This window comes from Myotis myotis, unplaced genomic scaffold, assembly GCF_014108235.1.
Source record: "Myotis myotis isolate mMyoMyo1 unplaced genomic scaffold, mMyoMyo1.p scaffold_m19_p_3, whole genome shotgun sequence".
NCBI classification, from domain to species: Eukaryota; Metazoa; Chordata; class Mammalia; order Chiroptera; family Vespertilionidae; genus Myotis; species Myotis myotis.
In genome coordinates, this window is record NW_023416335.1 from 94,110,085 (window position 1) to 94,117,185 (window position 7,101).

The 7,101-nt window shown below is 38.1% G+C and overlaps 1 non-coding gene across 1 annotated transcript; it reads left to right on the forward strand.

Moving 5' to 3' along the window:
• Window positions 1-4,885: 4,885 nt before the first annotated feature.
• LOC118652196 lies at window positions 4,886-4,992 on the forward strand. Its single transcript, XR_004966465.1, has one exon. It is a non-coding gene; the product is annotated as a U6 spliceosomal RNA (small nuclear RNA).
• Window positions 4,993-7,101: the final 2,109 nt, after the last annotated feature.

Consider the following 7,101-nt stretch of genomic DNA (forward strand, 5'->3'; position numbering starts at 1 on the left):
TAAATGACTCACTAGATCAGATGGACTTAATAGACATCTTCAGAACACTTCACCCGAAAGCCAGGGAATATACATTCTACTCAAATGCTCATAGGACATATTCAAAAATAGACCATATATTGGGTCACAAGCAAAGTATCCCCAAATTCAAGAAAATTGAAATCATAAAAAGCGTCTTCGCAGACCACGATGGCATAATATTAGAAATAAACTACAATAAAAACAACCCAAAATACTCAAACACCTGGAAGCTGAATAGCATGCTATTAAATATTGATTGGGTTACCAATGAAATCAAAGAAGAAATTCGAAACATCCTGGAAACTAATGACAATGAAAACACAACAATCCAAAACCTATGGGACACAATGAAAGCAGTCCTGAGAGGGAAGTTTATAGCTCTACAGGCCTATCTCAACAAACAAGAAAAAATGGTAGTAAATCATCTAACTCTACAACTCAAAGAATTAGAAAGAGAGCAACAAGAAAACCCCAGAGTGAGCAGAAGGAAGGAGATAATAAAGATTAGAGCAGAAATAAATGACATAGAGACCAAAAAAACAATACAGAAAATCAATGAAACCAAGAGCTGGTTCTTTGAAAGGATAAACAAGATTGACAAACCTCTAGCCAGACTCACCAAGAAGCAAAGAGAGAGGACCCAAATAAACAAAATCAGAAACGATAGAGGCGAAATAACAACAGACCCCACAGAAATACAAATGATTGTTAAAAAATACTATGGACAGCTCTACTCCAACAAACTAGACAACCTGGAGGAAATGGACAAATTCCTAGAAAAATACAACATTCCAAAACTCAATCAGGAAGAATCTAAAAATCTCAACAGGCCAATAACTATGGAAGAAATTGAAGCAGTCATCAAAAAGCTTCCAGCAAACAAAAGCCCAGGACCAGACGGCTTCACAGGGGAGTTTTACCAAACATTCAAGGAAGAACTAAAACCTATTCTCCTCAGACTACTACAAAAAATTCAAGAGGAAGGAACACTTCCAAGCTCATTCTATGAAGCCAGCATCACCCTAATACCAAAACCAGGTAAAGACAACACAATGAAAGAGAATTACAGGCCAATATCCCTCATGAACATAGATGCCAAAATCCTCAACAAAATCTTAGCAAATCGGATCCAGCAGTACATCAGAAAGATCATACACCATGACCAAGTAGGATTTATCCCAGGGATGCAAGGATGGTACAATATCCGCAAATCAATAAACGTGATACATCACATAAACAAATTGAAAGAAAAAAACCACATGGTCATATCAATTGATGCAGAAAAAGCATTTGACAAAATTCAACACCCATTTTTGATAAAAGCTCTCAGCAAGGTGGGAGTAGAAGGATCATACCTCAACATAATAAAAGCCATATATGACAGGCCCACAGCCAACATCATACTCAATGGACAAAAACTAACACCATTTCCCCTAAGAACAGGAACAAGACAGGGATGCCCCCTCTCACCACTCCTGTTCAACATAGTACTGGAAGTGTTAGCCATTGCAATTCGGCAAGAAGAAGAAATAAAAGGCATCCAAATTGGAAAAGAGGAAGTAAAACTGTCCTTATTTGCAGACGACATGATATTATACATACAAAACCCTAGAGACTCCATCAAAAAGCTACTGGACTTAATACATGAATTTGGCAATGTAGCAGGATACAAAATTAACCCCAAGAAATCCGAGGCATTTCTATACACCAATAGTGAACTTTCAGAAAGAGAGATTATAAAAACAATCCCGTTTACCATCGCACCAAAAAAATTAAGCTACCTAGGAATAAACTTAACTAAAGAGGTAAAAGACCTCTACTCAGAAAACTACAGGACGTTGAAAAAAGATATAGAGGAAGACATAAACAGATGGAAGAACATACCGTGTTCATGGATTGGTAGAATCAACATCATTAAAATGTCCATACTACCCAAAGCAATCTATAAATTCAACGCACTTCCCATTAAAATACCAACGGCATACTTCAGAGATCTAGAACGAACTCTCCAAAAATTCATCTGGAATAAAAAAAGACCTCGAATAGCTGCAGCAATCCTGAAAAAGACCAAAGTAGGTGGGATCTCAATACCAGATATCAAGATGTATTACAAAGCCACTGTTCTCAAAACTGCCTGGTACTGGCACAAGAATAGGCATATAGATCAATGGAATAGAATAGAGAGCCCAGAAATCGGCCCGAACCAATATGCTCAATTAATATTTGACAAAGGAGGCAAGAACATACAATGGAGCCAAGATAGTCTCTTCAATAAATGGTGCTGGGAAAATTGGACAGATATATGCAAGAAAATGAAACTAGACCACCAACTTACACCATACACAAAAATAAACTCAAAATGGATAAAGGACTTAAATGTACGACAGGAAACTATAAAAATTCTAGAAGAATCCAAAGGCAACAAAATCTCAGACATATGCCGAAGCAATTTCTTCACTGATACAGCTCCTAGGGCACTTGAAACTAAAGAGAAAATGAACAAATGGGACTACATCAAAATAAAAAGCTTCTGCACAGCAAAAGAAACCATCAACAAAACAACGAGAAAACCCACTGTGTGGGAAAACATATTTGCCAATGTCATATCCGATAAGGGCCTAATCTCCAAAATTTATAGGGAACTCATACAACTTAACAAAAGGAAGATAAACAATCCAATAAAAAAATGGGCAAAGGACCTAAATAGACACCTTTCAAAAGAGGACATTCAGAAAGCCAAGAGACATATGAAAACATGCTCAAAGTCACTAATCATCCGAGAGATGCAAATCAAAACAACAATGAGGTACCATCTCACACCTGTCAGACTGGCTATCATCAACAAATCAACAAACGACAAGTGCTGGAGAGGATGTGGAGAAAAAGGAACACTTGTGCACTGCTGGTGGGAATGCAGACTGGTGCAGCCACTATGGAAGACAGTATGGAGTTTCCTTAAAAAACTGAAAATGGAACTCCCATTTGACCCTGTGATCCCACTTCTAGGAATATATCCCAAGAAACCAGAAACACCAATCAGAAAGGATATATGCACCCCTATGTTCATAGCAGCACAATTCACCATAGCTAAGATCTGGAAACAGCCTAAGTGCCCATCAGTAGATGAATGGATTAGAAAACTGTGGTACATCTACACGATGGAATACTATGCTGCTCTAAAAAGGAAGGAACTCTTACCATTTGCAACGTCATGGATGGAACTGGAGAGCATTATGCTAAGTGAAATAAGCCAGTCAATGAAGGAAAAATACCACATGATCTCACTCATTCATGGATAATAGAGACCATTATAAACTTTTGAACAATAATAGATACAGAGGCAGAGCTGCCTCAAACAGATTGTCAAACTGCAGCAGGAAGGCCGGGGAGGGTTGGGGGGCAGGAGGTAGGGGAGTAAGAGATCAACTAAAGGACTTGTATGCATGCATAGAAGCATAACCAGTGGACATAAGACATTGGGGGATAGGGGAGGCTAGGGGACTGTCTAGGGCGGGGGGATAAAATGGACACATATGTAATACCCTTTGTAATACTTTAAGCAATAAAAAAAAAAAATGAAAAAAAAAAAATAAATTAAAAAAAAAAAAAAAAAAAAAGAATTGAAAGTTATTGATGCCTAAATAAATTATTTAGTTGGGAGACAGGGAAGAAGAAAAGATAAGCAGGAATTCACTTATCAGATAGACAACTATAAAAGTCTAATGTGTGAAACATTGTGAAATATTAAGGGCAATTACATCTATATTTGAATACAATTGACTGTCCACCACCCTCATAAATTGTTGATTTGAAACCTCTGAAATTTCCAAGGTGAAATCTAAAATTTACCCCTGTAAATGGAGGGCAAAGAGAGACCAAAGAAAGAGACAGAGCACTCCAGATTGATAGGGAGCAGGTTATATAAACAAGGAAAGTTTTATACAAGGCTTGTCTCAGGCAACTGCAAGACACGTACATCTCTATACTAGAATCTTGACTTTTATACTAGTATAAGAAGGCCTTACTGGTTTCAATTTCATTATTAGTCCAGTTGTTCTCACAATACATTTCTTTCTCAAGTCTGTGTCCTTGAAAACAATTCCTACTGTGGTAATGGTGGGTAGGTCATACATCCCAAGGATAGGAGAGGGGTTGAGGCACCTCTGATTGCCCAGGAACAGCTGTGGGTCAATCAGAAGTTCTATACATTTATGTGTCTTAGGATAAAATGGTGCAACTTTTGAAGAAGAACATGGTAATAGACATTTATCAATTACACTTTTAAGTATTTATCTTAGAGTGACCTTAGAGGAATGATGGCATGAGAGAGACCCTTGGAATTTCCCCCTGAAATATCAACAAGTCAACCCACTATATAACAACAAAGAAATCCCTGCTCAACACAGATGCATGCCTGAGGGACACATGCATTAAAGCACCTAAAAGTGGACAATCAGGAATAAACAAGAAGACAAGAAGAGAGGAAATTCCAGATGGCCCTCAGATGCAGCCCTGCATCTGGGAACTTTCAGCTCAGCCTGGAGAGGGGATGAAGATGCCGGAGTAGTCACTTCCTTTGGCCAGGAGGAACAGAGTATTGCAAGGGCAGCCCAATAGGGAGCAAACAGTGTCTAAGCTAGCAGACTTCTGAAAGAGCACAAGATATTGCAATTGTTATATTGGAAATTCAGCAAGCTAAACAGAAGACACCATAATCAAAGAGCCGAACTTGGAGTCTTTATTTCAAAAGTTGATGGCCACGGAATGACTTGGGTCTCTCAAATTCTCACAGCCCCGAATTAACTTAGGGTTTAGCTTATAAAGGCAAAAACAACAACAACAAACAAAAAACAAAAACAAAACAGTGCTCGCTTCGGCAGCACATATACTAAAATTGGAACGATACAGAGAAGATTAGCATGGCCCCTGCGCCAGGATGACATGCAAATTCGTGAAGCATTCCATATTTAAAAAAACAAACAAACAAAAAAAAAACCATGTGCTGGGATGGGGGCACTGTGCTTAGCAGATATCTTGCAGAAAGCTTGCAACTTTAAGCACAGCTCAGATAACCAGAAGACACCTGGCATGGGAAGAACCAAGGAAAGACCAGACCCCCACACCAACAGAGCAGCTTGCAGGACCAGATAATTAAGAGGGGGTAGTAAGACTATAGGCTGATAAGAATGTACATTAGGTTACTGACACAGATTCAGATTGCTAGCCCTTCCCCAAAAATGTCATTTTCCCCATTATTCAAGCAAGTGTGCTTACAGAAGCTAGAAATAGTAGAGTTACTTCTACCAGGGAGGCTATCTGGTTTACTTACTTCCTGGAATTAACAGAACAAAGGACCATCTGTGTTTAGTGGAAAATTTTAAACGGCAATTCTTACAAAATGGAGGTTACGAGAACAAGATGGAGTGCCTATGGTTCAGATAAAGGGAGAGAGACAGGATAGAGTCAGTCCTTTCAGGGCCCATTGTTCACAATGTGTCTCTCTACTGCTGGATGGGCAGTTATTTCAGACAAAGAAATGGAACCACAGAACCCTGCTGCCCCTTAGACTCCTAAAACTAGACTCCTGTTGCCCATAGAGTCAGGTCCAAGAGCATATTACCTGTAAACCAAGAGCTATTGCAGTATAAATGCTGTTTCCCTCTGTGACTGATCCCCAGGAGGGGTCCTGTGGTGGTGGGGGGGGAAGATTAGGGGTCACCATTATGGTGAGTGCAAAACAAACCACACCACCTAGCAGCACAGCTGCACTGTCTTATGGAAACCATAGAGGTCAAGACTGGGAGATCAGAGGTAGTAAATCTGTAATTCAGCACCATATGATGGAAAAATAGTAGAAAGACCTCTAAAGAGGAAGCTTCTATCGACCATATACTAGTATACAGAGATAAATGAGTAAGCATCGGAGCACAACAAATACCATAAATAACCACAGTAACGAGGATGATCAGAAAAAAAATTTAAAAATCTACAGAAAGCAAGCTGGAACACATGGAAATATGTGATATAAATTATATAGATCTCAAGATTGCAGTTCTGAAAATACTCAATGAGATGTGAGAAAATACCAACAGGCAATTCAATGCACTCAGAAAACAAATCAATAACAAAATGAGTAATTTATCAAAAAGATTTAAACTTTAGAAAAGAACCAATCAGAAATCCTGGAAATGAAGCATGTAATAAAGGAGATTAGGAATAAACTACTGAGCATAGAAAACAGAGCAAACCAGATGGAGGAAATAATTCATGATATCAAATATAGGAATCAAGAAATGAAGCAGAGGGAAGAAGTGAGGAAACTGAGCATAAAGAAAGATGAAAGAACTCTATGAGAATTATCTGACTCTATCAGAAAAAGCAATATGAGAACTATAGGCATTCTGGAGGAGGAGGAGAAGGAGCATGAGATGGAGAGTCTATTCAAACAAATAATGGATGAGAATTTCCCAAACCTACGGAAAGAACTAGATCCTCAAATACAAGAAGCAAACAGAACTCCTTGATACCTCAATCCAAAGACTCTCTCCAAAGCATTTGGTATTAAATCTGTCAAAAATTAATAACAAAGAAAAATTCTCAAAGCAGCTGGGGAAAAGCAAGAAGTGACCTACAAAAGAAAACCCATCAGAATTACATCGACTTCTCAGCAGAAACTCTATAAGCCAGAAGAGAGTAGAACCAAATATTAAAATGTCTGAAAGAGAGAAATTACCAGCCATGAATAATATATCCAGCAAAATTATATTTTAAATATAAAGGAAAAATAAAGTCATTCTCAGACATATAAAAGCTGAAAGATTCTATCACCAGAAAACCTCCATTGAAGGAAATACTAAAGGGAGTTATTCTACCAGAAACAAAGAACATAAGGTGACAATACTATGAGTAAAATCTCCAAAAAACTTGCAGCATAAGCAGGGATAATTTGTGAACAAAAACATTAAAGTTGAAGGGGTAAAGGTCTGAACTGGCAAAGGAGGATGAAGATCAGATACACTCAAAAAAACAAAACAAAGCAAAACAAAAAACTATGGTATATATGCAACTTTACTTTTTATA